Source organism: Callithrix jacchus, chromosome 3 (genome assembly GCF_049354715.1).
Source record: "Callithrix jacchus isolate 240 chromosome 3, calJac240_pri, whole genome shotgun sequence".
In the NCBI taxonomy this organism is placed as follows: Eukaryota; Metazoa; Chordata; class Mammalia; order Primates; family Cebidae; genus Callithrix; species Callithrix jacchus.
Window position 1 is genome coordinate 149,017,116 of NC_133504.1, and position 16,206 is coordinate 149,033,321.

The following is a 16,206-nucleotide window of genomic DNA, read 5'->3' on the forward strand; positions in this document are numbered from 1 at the left end:
TACTTACAGTTCCACGTGGCTGGAAAGCCTCACAATCATGGCAGAAGGTGAAAGTGGAGGAGCAAGTTATGTTTTCCATTGATGGCAGCAGGCAAAGAGAGAGCTTGTGCAGGGAACTCCCATTTTTAAAACCAGCAGATCTTGTATGACTTAAATGGGAGAAACCTGCTCATGATTTAATTACTTCACACTGGGTTCCTTCCAAGTGTGGAAGTTACAATTCAAGGTGAGATTTGGGTGGAAACACAGTCAAACCATATTATTCTGCCCCAGACCCTCTCAAATCTCATGTTCTTACATTGTAAAACAAATCATGCTTCCCAATAGTCTCCCAAAGTCTTAACTCATTTTAGCATTAACTCAAAAGTGCACAGTCCGAAGTGTCATCTGAGACAAGGCAAGTTTCTTCCACCTATGAGCCTGTAAAACCAAAAGCAAGTTATTAACTTCTTAGGTACAATTGACATACAGGCATTGGGTATATAAAACTGTTCCAAATGGGAGACATTGGCCAAAACAAAGGGATTACAATGCCCATGCAAATCTGAAATCCATCAGGGCAGTCAAATCTTAAAGCTCCAAAATGATCTCCTTTGACTCCATGTCTCACATCCAGATCACACTGATGCAAGATGTTGGTTCCCGTGGTCTTGCGCAGCTCTGCCCCTATGTCTGTACAGGGTAGAGCCTCCCTTCCAGCTACTTTCATAGGCTGTCATTGAGTGTTTGCAGCTTTTCCAGGTGCACAGTGCAATCTGTCAGTGAATCTACCATTCTGGGGTCTGGAGGATGGTGGCCCTCTTCTCACAGCTCCACCCAGCAGTGCCCCAGTAGGGACTCTGTGTGGAGGCTCTGACTCCACATTTCCCTTCTGCACTGCCCTAGCAGAGGTTCTCCATGAGCGCCCCATCCCTGCAGCAAACTTTGGCCTGGGCATCCAGACATTTCCATACATCTTTTGAAATCTAGGTGAAGGTTAACAAATTGCAATTCTTGACTTCTGTGCACTTGAAGGCTCAACATAACATGGAAGATGTCAAGGCTTGGGGCTTAGACCCTCTATAGCCACAGTGCTCACTCTACATTGGCCCCTTTCAGCCACAACTGGAGTGTCTGAGATACAGGGCACCAAGTCCTTAGGCTGCACATAGCACAGGGACCCTGGGCCAGACCCACTAAACCATATTTTCATTCTGGGCCTCTGGGCCTGTAATGGGAGAGGCTACCATGAAGACCTCTGACATGCCTTGGAGACATTTTCCCCATTGTCTTTGGATTTAACATTTGGCTCTTCATTACTTATGCAAATTTCTGCAGCCAGCTTGAATTTCTCCTCCAAAAATGGGGTTCTATTTTCTATCACATTGTCAGGCTACGAATTTTCTGAACTTTTATGCTTTGTTCCCTTATAAAAATGAATGCCTTCAACAGCACCGAGGTCACATATTGAATGCTTTGCTGCTTAGAAATTTCTTCTACCAGATACTCTATGTCATCTATCTCAATTTCAGAGTTCCACAAATCTCCAGGGCAGGAGCAAAATGCCATCAATCTCTTTGCTAAAACATAACAAGAGTCAACTTTGCTTCAGTTCCCAACGAATTCCTCCTCTCCATCTGAGACCACCTCAGCCTGGACCTTATTGTTCATATCACTATCAGCATTTTTGGTCAAAGCCATTCAATAAGTCTCTAGGAAGTTCCAAACTTCCCCACATTTTTCTGTCTTCTTCAGAGCCCTCCCAAGTATTCCAGCCTCTGCCTGTTACCCAGTTCCAAAGTCGCTTCCACATGTTTGAGTATATTTTAGGCAACGTCCCACTCTACTTGTTCCAATTTACTGTATTAGTCCATATTCATGTTGCTGATGAAGACAAACCAGAGACTAGGCAATTTACTAAAGAAAGAGATTTATTGGACTTACAGTTGCACATAGCTGGAGAGCCCTCACAATCACAGTGGAAGGTAAAAGACAAGGAGAAGCAAGTCATATTTTACATGAATGGCAGCCAAGAGAGAGCTTGATCAGGAAACTCCCATTTTTAAAACCATCAGATCTCTTGAGACTCATTCACTATCACAAGAACCATGCAGCAAACACCCTCCCCCATAATTCAATCACCTCCCACTGGGTTTTTCCCATGACACATGGAAATTGTGAGAGTTATAATTCAAGACGAGGTTTGAGTGGGTATGCAACCAAACAAGATCGGTATAACATCAAGCTAAATAGCTTCTGCACAGCAAAGGAAACAATCAATAAAGAGACAACCTATAGAATGGGAGAAAATATTTGCAAATAATTCAACTGAATAGGAATTAATAACCAGAATACATAAAAACAGTACTTTAGCATCCTGTTTCTCAACACCCCAATTAAACTTTTCAGTATTTTAAAACTCTAAATGTTTCTTAATGACCTATTCAGTTTATCTTATTCATACAAATTAAAATTTCACTTCTGAAAATACAAATAAACCTGTGTTATATATATCTCTCTTGGTATATCTTGGGTAATGCTTTTCTCCTGCATGGAATTCCCATAAATATCCACTTATTCTTCCAGAAAATTGGCCTACTGTCATGGTTTGCCCGAGACTCTCCTGATTTTCACACAGGAAGTTCTGCATCCCTAGAAAGCCCTCAGTCCCGAGCAAACTACAACAGTCCATTCTACCTTTGGGACCAAGCCTAGTGACCTTCAGCCCTCACTTTATCAACCCATTCACTTGACTGAACAGTAGAACTTTTCACTCTCCAAAATTGTTTACCTACTAAATGCTTATAATAGTTTTTCTCTATATTTATTTTTTAAAAATGTACCATAACTTTCATACTTCTTTACAGTAAAAAAAAGAAAAAGAAAAAAAAAAAAAACTCATACCAATTGATTTCTACTTTGGACCAGATATTTCTGTATTCTACACAAATCAATCTGCTCCTTCCTCTGCCACCTATTCTCTGCCCCCTTGCAACTCTGATGTTTGATGTTTGGGTGAGGTCAGCCAATGAGTCATGGTCATGATATCACAGAGTAGGAGAGTGAGTTTAAAGAATTTATTCTCCTGTTAGTAAGTTTCTCTTAAAGTGCAAAATGCTCTTGTTCGTTCCTCTCTCTCTCTCTCTCTCTCTCTCTCTCTTTCTCTCTCTCTTTGCTCTCTCCTACCCCCAACCCAACTTTCTTCTCTAACCTTAATTTTTAGGTTTAGGAGAGGTAACAGCCCCCCACTGGGAAGCTTTACCATGCTTTGTGATTTCTCAATAATGCTTTACCATGCTTTATTCATTGCCCAAATATCAGTGTATAAATTCTTAGCTTTTACCTCTTTTAAGAATATCATCTATTTTCTACTGGAAACTGACTGATACATTCATTTTATCCAAGTCTATTAATCTTATTAGCTGTATATTTTCCCAAATACAATTTTATTTATGAATTTGTTATTTTAATCCCTATCTCACTATCATCCTCAATCATCTCACTTGTTTGCTGTTCTGGTTATGGCCATTCAGTAATTTCTCTAAACATGTATCAAACTAATCATACGCTTGCTATTTTTTGTTACCCCAATGGTTGAACACAGCTGGTAAAAATCACACACTCAAGCAGATTGGTGACTTTTAAAATTAAGCTGTGGGTATGGCCAAAGTCATTAGCCTGGAGAACAGAAGAGATCAGAAGAATGATCAGGAGGATAACCTTCCACCTGCCTCGCAAACCCTCAAAATAAAACTGAAACAGCGTCATGCATGGAAAACCACCCTAAAGCTCATTTGCTAAAACTGCGAGCAGTATTACAGATGGCCTAACAGAGAAGACAACTGAATATGAAGTCACTAAGGACTGAGCTTTGCATGCTTAAATGTCACCTACTTGTGGTTCAGAATACCCTAGAGCATGAAGCATAGCTGATCATTTATATGAGATCTGGTAGTGAAAAAGAAAAAAGTGGTAAAAAAGAGTGAGGAAAAAAGGCAGATGGAGCCTGGATGAATTAGTCAGAATGTGACATCACTTCTAACCCCAGCTTATATTCATATTCCAAAATAACTGATAAATCAGAAAAGATTGAAGAAAAAAGAGAGTTAAACCGTACTGAGTGATACTAAATTTAACTTACTCCAAAAAAGGCATAAAAACTTTATAAAAGCTCTATCTTCAAGGAACTAGAGTAGATCTTTAAGAAACTTCTTTGAGTAACTAAAGATAACTATTCCCTCTCATTCCTACTGTTGACTCCAGCATGTCATTGAACAAAAGTATTCCCTATATTCATAGTTTTTAGAGAGATTTAATTAGTGGTCACTGCATTTTTATTTAAAACGAAGGTAGATTTGGCCACCATGTGAGTAACATGATGTAAAATTATTTTGTTTTTCTTAGATAACAGGGAAGAAATACAATTGAGCCATTTCATTTCTGAAGAGAAAAACAATGGCTTTAGACACTAAGAATCCTGGGAGCTACATTTCCTAGAAACCTTTTTAATGCAATGCATATTTAGATCTCACCAACAAGAGGCACTTGTTGGAAAGCCAGAGGCCATTATCTTTGTGTTTGTCCAGACTTATGGGCTTTAGCAGATGGATAGTTTTGCTAAAGCCGTCAAGTGTTCTCCCATAAATTATCCGCTTGGCATTGAACACAGATGTGCCTATTGTAAATGGTTTTCTAAATCTCCTGAGCCAGATAAGCGGAATAACTTCCTGATTCATGGAAAACTAACAGAAAAATTGAGATTCAGCGGTAGCCTTCCCAGGCCTTCCCTGATCTTCACCTCTACATTTTCCAATTTCTTCACAGCTTCTTCACTCTATTAACATTCTGTCTTCTCAAAATACCTAGGATATTCTGTTTTCTAACCAAAACCTCAGAGACATTAAGTTTCTTTTCCATGATCAGACATCTAACCAACGTTTTTATTCTACAGTACAAATTTTTAACCATCAGGCAAAATACTATAATAATATACTCTGTCTCATATCATGGCAAAAGTACAAAGTGACTAAGTAAAAAAGTGAGGCAAAAGGAGTCAGGGCAGTTAATGCCACCCTCTCCCTAAAAGTAGATTGATGATCAAAGACTAAAATTGAGCAAAGGAATGATAAAAATCAGTTGATTCTCAGGCAACATTGTAAAAAAAACAGTTGTAGCAAAAGAGAGTAAGGAAAACAATAACTGACCAAAAGGATTTTGTTCTCTGAGAGTTTTGCTCTGAAGTTCAAGTATAGGTCATTTGATCTCATCAAAAATGAAATCACTTTTCTCCATAAAATTTCATGGTTGTTCACCTCACTGCTCTTTAGAAAGAATAGGTGGGTAGCTACAAGGCTGGATATGGTAATTGGTGGATAGAGCTACTTCCCTGGCTATTTAGTGAAATTACCTTTTGTGATTATATAGTTAATCTTCAGGTTTAGGAGAAAATAGTAAAGCACATATGGTAATTGCTTTGTGTTTTGTCATTTCTGTTTATTTCAATGACAATAGAAAAATTTTATTGATATAATCTCAGTTCAGTGATAATTATATTTTTCCCATAAAATGCATCTGGCAAGATGAATGTGTTGTATTTCTAATATTTATTATTTTGCACAACTAAGAAAATTGAAGGCATTGAATAAATTATGTCTCCTTCCTCTGATCAGGCTTAAATGTAATTGCAGCTATGAGTTTCCATTTCCATTTATGATAATAAGCCTTGGAGGAAAGGAGCTATTTACAGGAACTTTTGTATCTAATAGACAGGTGCTGGAGACTGAGAATGGTAAAAGAATGGGGAAATGCTATGATATTAGCTGAAAGAATACCCATTAGAGAATAGGTTGTTATGAGGTACATTTGGATAATGTCTTGACACCCACCTTCAGTCCTCCTGATTTTCTCCATAAGAATGAGAACAAAGAACAGCACACAGGGATGCTATGCAACCAAGTCATATCACATTCATTGCCAGATACATGCATCCTGAAAAAGAAGAATTCCTTCTATGATTTGAATGTTTGTCCCTTCCAAAACTCATGGTGAAATTTAATTGCCATTGTAATAGTATTAAAAGGTAGGACCTTTCAGAGGCAATTAGGCCATGAGGGCTTCACTGTCATGGGTAGAATTGGTGCCGTTATAAAAGAGTGAATTTGCCACTTTCTTGTTATCTCTTGCCCTCTCACCTTCTGCTATGTGATAAAGCAACAAGGAAACTCTCACCAGAGGCCAACACATTGATATTGGACTTCTCAGCCTCCAGAACTATGAGCCAATAAATTTCTGTTCATTATAAATTATTTAATAGCAGCATAAAAATGGGCTAAGACATTCCTATAACAAGAGTCACCTTCCTTTAAGCCAAGAGCGGAAGAGTAAAGGATGAATTAATAGTACTCTTATTTTTCCCCCTTTAAAAAAAATAACCCTCTTCACCATTCTGGTGTGTGATTTTAAGATTGCTTAACTCAGTGGCAAAAATCAGGTAGATCAGGGCATACAAAAGTAAGCTGCTGAAATAGACCAGTTCAGGGGTCATTCTGAAACAGCTTATATGTCCATTTCCTTCCTTTAGAGCTCTCTGTCCTAAAGGCGTATTATTTTTTATCCAGATTTTTCAAATCCAGAAAATTTCTCAACAATTCTCTTTTTATAAGTAAGTGTCTGGAAAAGAAGGAAATAACCTACAACTCTCTCTGACAAAGTGAGAAATTTGGCTATGGGTCAAGCCATAGATATTGTGGATGATTCTTTTTTGTCCCCATCAAAGGCTTCTTCAGGCTGACCTGTTTGTTATAATATATTCAGAGAGAAATTGTGTCTTGACATTTTCTTGGCAAAGATGATTTTGTATGCTCCCTGTTGCAGGTGGATTTTCCAGAAGCAAACAGTCAGAAAGTGCTTGGCATGCAGAATAGCCATTAGAGAACGTGGTAAAGAAAGGAAGCAGGATTGGGCAGAGCGAGCAGTTGAGCAGTGCTGTCCACCACAGCCCCACTTAACCCCATGCAGAGCTCTGTGGACCAAAATGTCTGGGCCTTTATCCACCATCATGCTTAGTCACTTGAGGTAGACTGTACTGGGAAGGCCATTGCTACAGTGAGGTAGCCCTCCCAGGCTTATGCAAACATTGCAGAAGCTAACACCTGGAGGCTATCTGCTGACAACTGGAACAAGTCTTACCTTGAAGGGAGATATGGGAGAGTATTTCCACGTTCACCACAGTCCCTTTCATGTATTGATTACAGTTGTTTTTAAGAGGAATTAGATTTCAGTGGGACAGGCTTCTTGTTATTTCTTACTTTCAAGTCCAGAATCATTTATCTGGTTAGGTTTCAAACAATAAATAAGGACATCTAATCCCCAAGTCTGTTAGATATGAGCTGTTTAAATTTTTAGTGTTAGTCTCCTTATAAATTGGGTACATACATTAATTAAAATATTTTTAAAGTCCAAACAAGTGGGGCCCTTAAACATACCTATGACGTTTTAAAACAAGTTTAATTCTACAGTATAACTTCTATCAACCAACTCTTGGCTTAAGATGGTTTCAGTAAATCTACTCTTGGCTTTGAAACCTAGATTTGATTTAACAAGCCTGTCAAACCAAGATACATCTCTCTTTTTAAAAATGGTTCTGTCTTGAATGATGTGCAGAGCATGATTTACTAGGCAATGTCATCAGCCACAGCCATTGTTGATGCTAACTCTGCAGAATATTGTGTACTGAGAGGCATATTTAGCTTATCCACTTCAAAATACTGGCAGAACACAAAGAGCCTGTGCTCACTTGGCTCTCGGCAATCATGCAACCAACAGTGGACTGTAAGGTGACCCACCAAAAAGAGCCAGCAGGCTTGAATGGCACCCTTTTAATAGTCTTTTTATTAGAATTGATATTGTTCAAGTGGTTTCAGCACAAAATGGGTTTGTGCATGAGCTTAAAAAATGGCTAGATCTCCTCCCTTATTAAGTTTTTATACTGGTAAAAAAAAAAAAAGTAGATTTTTTGGTTATTGTCTCCTCTTTTATTATTCAGAATACTCTACTTTGAAACTTTCCCATTTGAATAGGAGTTGTTTTCACTTTTCCAAACATCTGTCAGTGCATAACAATGCTCTACCAATTGTTATTTTGTGGGTGTTTAGGGCAATTCTATCCTAATTACTCCTACCTGGTTGGATCTTGAAATACAAAAAGACATTTTCATAACCCAGGCCCTAATGCCTATCCTATCAGTTAGAATTTACCAAATATCTATAGATTCCCTTAAAGATGGAACACTTTATTTCAGGAAAGAAGGCTCTATATAATTCATTCCTCTTGCAAACGGATGAAAGCAGATTTTTTAAGTATCTGGCACAATTCAGTCTTTGCATGTTAGGTATAAATGCTCGAGGACATTAAGAGGGCTGGTAGATGACACCATTATTGTCAAATCTAAGATACCCTTTATTGTAACATGAAAATTAATTTCAGAGAATATGAAAAACGAATGAAATACGTTAATATGATAAACTTATTGCCTCTGAGCATCACTTTCCCTTAATAGGTTTTAATTAATGAAAATTCTTATAAGGATTACTCTATGCAGAATCTTTGATTTAGTGCTGCAAATAGTCAACTCTGACAAGGGCAGAGCACACTGAGAATGTACCTGCAATGACATATGTATGATAGGACATGTCATTGTCAGTCATGAGAGCAACAAATATTTTAATAGAATTCAGTCAGCTGACCTAGAGTAATATCGCTTACTAGAACATTATCATTTAAACTGAAATTATAGAGCAACATTAAGCATAATTTGAGATCAAATACAGACATACTATATTGATTCTGGCGACAACAATAAAGGACAGCTAGGCAAAATATGGGGCTGAACATTTGAGCATTCAAAGGTTATGATGAAGGAGTACTGATTTTTATAGTACTAAAGAGAGCCCCAAAGAAGTTATTGCTTTTATAAATTGTTCAACTCAGCCTCTCAAAAACAGAGAGAGAGAGGAAGAGAGAGCACTGGATAAGGAAATGAATCTTCATGCTGGGTGTTTAATGCATAATTGACGGAAAAATGTAGTTTTAAATGGATTATAATACTTTCAGTCAATGACTAGCCAACTAGGGAACAGAAATGTCTCATCTTCTTCCACTTACACATGTATATGTGCAGAGAGAAATCTACATTTTCCATTTGGGAGTTCTCTATAAAACTTAACGATATCCCTAGAAATGGCAGCAAGTGCCTGTAGTCCCACCTACTTGGGAGGCTGAGGTAGAAGGAGTTTGAAGCCAGCCTAGGCAACATAATGAGCAAAAGTCAAGGTGTCTTAGACTTAATTGGACTGGACTCTGGAACAGGAATCGTTCTGTTTTCCTAGAATGAGACTGTATCTTCAAAATCGGACAAGTCATGAGTCCTTGTCATGGCAATCCTGACAGTCATTTCTTGAAGTATACATGTAAGAAGACATTCCAGTATTTATGGCATATTATTGAGTCAATCTATAGTTTAGAACCATGAACAAATGTAAAGACAAATAAATATTGTCACCATATACACCTTGAGGGTCATACAATCATCTCTTCCTCCAGTTATTTTGGGCAGCTAAGCAATGGCATCTAGGAAAAGATGATTTGATCATACAACAATTTAAGTAAAGTACAGAATACTGCAATAACAAAACAGCTTTTTTATCACAATCAGTTATATTTACCTATCATTGTCTAATGAAGAGAAAATGTTTAGGATAAATTGCACAAAGTATGCTCTTTCAGATTAAGTGAGATTAGAAATGTAGAAGGTAAAAAGATCAACATAAAAACTGAAAAACATGAATGATATTTAGGTAGCTAAATCCTATGTCAGAAACAATTGAAATCCTTTTTTTCTTCTTTTAATAACAATGTGTGCCTCAGAATCAGTCTGGAAACCAGTGAAGAAAAGCTGTAAGAGAGTATAATCTTGGGAGCTATTTGCATATTAAATAAAATGAGAAAAAAATGACCTTGGAGAACCACCTTTTGTGACCTCCATAGGATTGGTTCCAGTGTCTAAAGTTGTCATTTTGATTTATGTTTTAGTACGAACTTCTGTAAGTGTCATGCCATGGAATGTATCCAAGCAACCCAAAGAAAATGCAGTTTTTAAAATGAGGAAGTAAAAGAAAAATATCTAATTGGCACATTTCAAAAAATTTATCACATCTCACAGAACTCCCTTCTGTTTGATTTTTCAATATTCCCATATAAATAGGAAAAGTAAATTATATTTTTCTATCATACTATTGTTTCCATCAATATCTTCTGTTGCAGTATTTACTGCTTTCATATTGTAATTTCATCCCTTAGTATATGAAGGAACAAATGAAATATGGCAACACAGTATTTCAAAGCCAGCACTTAAAAAACTATAAAAGAAACACATCTCTTGAGGCAAAGAGGAATGAATTGCCATGAAACTATTCACATTTACTTTGTTACTTTTATATCCTAAGTATGTCTGAAAATCTTTGTAAAAGAAGTTAAAATGGGCACTCATGGGATTTTTGTAATAAACCATCTTCATTATTTAATATTTACCCTTGGTGCTAAATTGATGCCAGGCTTGACGAGTTAATATATTTTCCAAAGTTACTGAAAGAGTATTAGATCCACTAGGCTGTAAATCTTCCAATGGCAGGGATTCTATCTAATCCAAACATAAACCTTTGCATTCACTGTATATTGATAAATCCTAATAAAAGGTAATATTGGAAAATCATAATAATGGCAACAATAGTGTCATTTGTCAAAAACAGTACAGCATCTTTATATTTAGCTATTTTATAAACAAGGCTATTATATTTCAGAGATGCTGTACCAATTGATGTGTTTTCTCCCTCTTCTTATTTCTGAAATTATTTACATTTAATTTTTAAAAATATGCACACCAGGTGCCTATATTAACCAATCTAATCACAACTCATAAACATGATCTAACAACTAAATAGCACTAGAGATATGGGGACCTTCTTAAGCTGAAAAAGAAATACCAAGATGAGCAACTACAGAAATGTGATGTAAACCATGTGAGATAATTTGGAGGTTAAAATAAAACTTTCAAAAAAAAATCTGAGTTAATTACTTACCGCAAACCTTAGCCAGTTTTCATGGTAACTAGGACTCTGTGTCTGCTCCAGCTAGCTTCATTTCCAACCCACAGCCACATGCTTACATTCATCACCACAGACAGGCTGGTGCCAGACAGGCAACTGACTGCTGAGGGCTCTACTTCCTGGGACATATCATCTAGTCAAGTAACAAAACTGTTGCCATGTAGAGAGGTGACTCCTTTAGCATCTTCAGTGAGATGAGCGGTAAGAACATGTCTCCAAAACAGCATTTGAAGTCCTGAAACTCACACTTATTAACCTTGCACTGAGACTTAACCACTGGTTCTTCCACTCTGAGCAGGATATAACTGTAAGGAAGACCAGTAACTATGCCCAGGGCCACTCTATCACTGTCAGGGAAATCATTCATTTAGTCTTAGACAGAATTCACAAATGGCTGATAGTGCAGAGATCTTTAAAAATTATTGGTTTTTCCTTAACTTCGGAGGGGGAACAAATTCTGGATTCACTTCCTGCTTATGGAAAGTTACTGAATAAGGTAACATGTCAAAGCTCACATTCTCTATTTACCTAGACCTCATAGCTGTAACTGAACTACATGCCCCTATTACTCCATATTCAGTCCCCACAGTATCCTGCGACTGTCATTGTGTCTCTAGTAGAAATTAAGGTATACATTTCTCAGTATGGACTGCCCAAACTACACTAAACCTAACATCTTTATTAGATAGATAGTACTCCATAACTATCTCCCTTTGGTTGAAAATGCCTTTAACGTGGACCTGCCAGAATTCAGACCAATCATAAATGCAATCCGTTATCTAATTCCCTGCAGCCACGTAAACCACAGTCATCTCTGCCTAGAAAATTTGTGATAAACAGCTTTCCATAGCAGAGACTGTAGAGCCAGACAACCACATGGTGTAAGGTGGCTCTCACCATAATACATACCTGAACTAGGAGATGGAATGTGACTTTTGCCATGTTATACGTAATGCTGTTGTGGTTTCCAAAAGTGCTTATTCTGCCTTCCCATCCCCAAAAAAGTGTAGCATTCAGTTTGCATATTAGTACCCTATGGGCTTCCAGGTTCCTGGTGAAGACTTGGCTAAGAAACTCCTATTGCTGAAGATTAGACTCATTTGATCATAGGTTTGCCCCATCCTATTTCAATCATACCTAGGAATGTGCATAATGAGTTGGACAAGGGAGAATATGCTGGGTATTTAAGAACATTGCTATCCCAGAAAAGATATTGAGAAATTTCTTTGGTGTGTGTAGGGTCTGTTGATGAAGATAGGAAGGGGAGGGGCACCAGTTACTCTTCCTGCCTGTCCATAGCATGTCTCAACTTCCATCTCCACACTAATGAATAGTCAGCATAGCAATAGCTATGATTAGGTTGTCTTCACTTTCATCTGTAATTTTTTTCCATGTGTACCCATAAAACTCTGACATTATGTCTCTGAAACTAAAGGTTTTGTAACAAAAGAATATAATTAGCAATCTTAGCCTATGCAAGTAGATATTAAAACCAAAATTCTAGAAGACACCATAATAAAAATATGTAAGAAAAGATGAAAAGCTTTTTGACATGACATTATAATATATTAACTGAAATTTAAAATTTAGTAGAAGGAAAAAGTAATAAACAAAGATGAAGACAAAATTTTTGTTCTTTAAGGCAGAGCTTAGGACTCTCAGAGCAGTTTAAGTGGGGTGTGTTAGATACTATAATGTCAAAGTGGAGATTTTTGCCTCCTTTCTATTGTATTTATAAAGCCTAGCACTCAGTATTTGTTTCAGAGGCATTCAATAAATATTTGTTGATATATTATTGAATTAATAATGATAAAGTATATAAATTGGTAATTTAAAAAGCTGTAAATTATTAAAATGAAGAGATAGATAAAAATGCACAAAGGATAACTTCTGTCTTAGAGGAATTCTAGAAATTAGGATGTAAAGAAAATGGGAAAATTTTAATATATATATTTCCTGAGATTAAGGAAAATGTAATCTCCAGAATTAAAGATCCTGTTTTATGACAAAACTATGGATGAAAAGTTAATCTATACAGTTTCATATCTTAGTAAAATCTCAACACCAAAATAAAAAGAATATGTTCAAAATTTTTAGAAAACAAATCTAGATTAACTACCAAGGAAAAAGAATCTGGTATCAAGCTTCTCATTAGCTGAAATGAAAACTAGGAGACAATGGACCAATACATTTGATATTTCCAGGGAATAATAAGTTAAAGCCTGAAATTTTATACCCAGTCAAAATATAAATCAAATTTAAAGATAAATTAGCAGCATTTTCAGATCTCAGAGATTAAGAAATACCTCCTTGCAAGCATCCTTCAATAAATAAAATTACTTGAGTTTATGTTCCTGAAAGACCAAAAAGGAAGTCAAGAAAGAGAAGCACACTTGGATCCATTGGATTTAAGCAATGAAATCTCTGTGCCATCAGTACAAATAAAAGCAAGAAATCAGTGGCTGCTATAAAAAAGAAATCCTTAAGGAGAAAATCAGTTACATTCTACAATCTGTATGATTAATTTCTAAACTTTTATGGGTATTTTGTTGCCAGTAATAACAAAGAAACAATTAGAAACTCTTTTGAGAACAAAAAGCTGTATAAAAAATCACAGACCACATATTGAGCACATTAAAATATAATTTTGAGCATTAAGAACTTGGAACTTTCTCTTTTTTTTTTTTTGGCAGAGTTTCAATTAGGAGTACAACCTTTTTCAATGGGTCCCTTTACAGTACTTTGATTGAAATAATATTTATTTGTTTTTAATGTTGTTTATTTATAATATTTATCACAGTTACATAATGTTAATGTTTATGAGGTTGCTTTGTTTTAGTTTTTAAAATCAACCTTTGGTGAAAACACAGAAGATAATATAAGACTTGACAGAATGAAACAGAACATCACCTGACCGAATCAAACAGTGGCACAGCAGACAGAACTTAGGAAATGTATGTAAAGGGCAAGAAGAATGAAGGAAAAATATATGTACACTACTTTCCTCTTATGCAATGTGAGATAAGTAGCTACTCTTAAATTACATGAAGCAAGAAATGTTTAAAATATTACTTAAAGTCAAAAATGTAATACTAGAAGAATCATCATAATATAAATAATAAAAATTGCATATAGAAATTGGAAATATAGAAATTAGTGTGATGATCTAAACTCATCTTTCATAGCTGCAAGATAGTAGATACTGTCTAAAACTGATAAATCGAGAAGTGGGAATTAAAACATAAAATTTAGAGATCCCATGATAACTAGATAAAAGCTAAAAACAAAAAGCAATTTTAAATGGTTACAACTGTAGATTAAAGCTGGAGGTACTGTCAGAGAAAGAAACTTTCATTTTGTTTGATTTTTTCTTTTCTTTTCTTTTCTTTTTTTGAGACGGAGTTTCGCTCTTGTTACCCAGGCTGGAGTTAAATGGCGGGATCTCAGCTCACTGCAACCTCCGCCTCCTGGGTTCAGGCAATTCTCCTGCCTCAGCCTCCCAAGTAGTTGGAACTACAGGCATGCGCCATCATGCCCAGCTAATTTTTCGTATTTTTAGTAGAGACGGGGTTTCACCATGTTGACCAGGATGGTCTCGATCTCTTGACCTCGTGATCCACCCACCTCGGCCTCCCAAAGTGCTGGGATTACTGGCGTGAGCCACCACGCCCAGTCTGATTTTATTTTCTTTTAAATTACCTGAAGATATCTAAATATAGACATATTTTGCTCTTATTTATGCATTAGACAATTATTTATTTTAAAGTTATCTGCACACACTTATCACTGACTAGTTTTTCTCTATTGACCAAATTAATTAGAGCAGCAATTCCTCTTGGTTATTATTATAATTATTATCCTACCCTATATTTTAGAGCATTCTGCAAAGTTTTTATGCACATTCAGTTAATCTAACAAGTAATTTCTTATCCCCATTTTATAACTGGCAAAATTTTGTTTCTGAGCAGTTCAATGATTTTTCAAGTGATTAAATTTTTTAAAAAGCCATGTGTGTCAGAAACAGAGATAGGCACAGGAGCTACTGGGAACTACATCAGGGACACAGATGTAGTTCCCACTCTTAGGGAGTTAACAGTCCAGTTGAGGTGGCAACATTGATGACACAAAATAATATTCAACTAAAAATGGAGATAAGTGATCCAAAGGAAAGCAACATGTTTCATGATAACCTGTAAAAACTAATCTGTTCCAAGTGGGAGTAGTGGAAGTTTAAAAGGCAAGGAAAGGAGTGCTTCAGAGAGAACAACGGAGCAATGGTCCAGTGAGAAGGAGCATTGTCTACTCAATGAACTATGGCTGTAGTGGCTGGGGCATGGTCATAGCCATGATGCATGTACACGTGTTTCAGTACTCACAGTACATGTGGGTCAGCACTGAAAGATGGAGCTGGATCATGCAGGAACTATAAGCAGTGTTAAAAATTGTTTTCTTTATCCTAAGGGCAATCAGAAGCCTTTAAAAGACAAGGAAACATAATACAATCCAATCTGCATTCTAAAATAAAGATTCTGTGTAGAGAAGCCAGTATGTGAAGGCCTGGGGTTTCAATGCAGATACTTATTCTCCAAGTCCTATATTCTTTCCACTGTAACTGCCTTTTGAGATATACCTATTTATCAGATGACTAAATAACTTATATTCATATTTTCTTCTTTTAGCACAACTTCCAGCCAAATGTGAAGAACTGAACATTATTACCACTTTAAATATTACCCAGACCCGTACCTTACACAGAGAAGAAAAATAAATAAATTCTGGTTTAAAAATTTATATATTTATTCTTCATAAACTTTTAAATCACTATATCAAAGATAACATTCATATATCTCTTTGACTTGTACTTCCTTTCAATGAAATACCAATGATTTCTCTTTGCTCTTCTCCTCCCACAAATAAGGAAAATATGTTTTTGACTCACAATAGTATGGACATTTTTATAAGATACAGAGGAACAAACTAGGAGGAAGAAAAAAAGAGGAAAAACTAAATTCTCAAATAGCAATTTAGTCCAAGAAAGGCTTACATCATTGAAAAGGGTTATATG

The 16,206-nt window shown here is 36.3% G+C and overlaps 1 long non-coding RNA gene across 4 annotated transcripts in view; it reads right to left on the reverse strand.

The window, feature by feature from the left end:
- Positions 1-1,891: 1,891 nt before the first annotated feature.
- Positions 1,892-16,206, reverse strand: part of LOC118152310 (uncharacterized) — a 40,245-nt gene continuing 25,930 nt past the window's right edge. For all 4 annotated transcript variants that reach the window (XR_013533477.1, XR_008480245.2, XR_008480248.2 and 1 more), the window contains one exon: positions 1,892-5,967. This is a non-coding gene — a long non-coding RNA (uncharacterized LOC118152310). The remainder of the gene's footprint in view (positions 5,968-16,206) is intronic.